Source organism: Wasmannia auropunctata, unplaced genomic scaffold (genome assembly GCF_000956235.1).
Source record: "Wasmannia auropunctata unplaced genomic scaffold, wasmannia.A_1.0 LD336074.1, whole genome shotgun sequence".
NCBI lineage: Eukaryota > Metazoa > Arthropoda > Insecta > Hymenoptera > Formicidae > Wasmannia > Wasmannia auropunctata.
The window spans coordinates 768,146-768,671 of NW_012026816.1; positions in this window are offsets into that span (position 1 = coordinate 768,146).

Here is a 526-nt window from a genome sequence, read left to right on the forward strand (position 1 = left end):
TTACTTTCTATTTCTGCAACAACAATAATTTTTTATTAAAGTATATCATTTTAACTAAAAAATCACGCAAGTTTTACTTCATTTCATGAAATAACAAAAAATGGCAGCTTTTCTTAGAAAAAATGTCGTTTTTCAAAACGGTAACATATTTATAATTAATTTTCGATTGTTAAATAATTTTTTCACTTTAAGATGTCATATCTAAATTTGCACCATCGTTCCATTAGTGGGTGCTCGAAAGAAATGTATCTTTTGAAGGTTAATACTCAAAATAAGTAATTAATCACTATCTTCTAGTCTTAAATTTCTATAATAAATACTAATAATGTTTATTACAATAATGAAGAATTATTACAACTATTATATCTCTGTAATATATTTGTTATAAAACAATATTAACAATAGAAGTAACATTTTAATAAGATAATCTTTATTGTATTAACTTAATATTTTATGTGATGACAATTTCTCGAGAAATTATATAATATTTTAATATTACTATGTAATATTTTAGATCGGAAGAGCA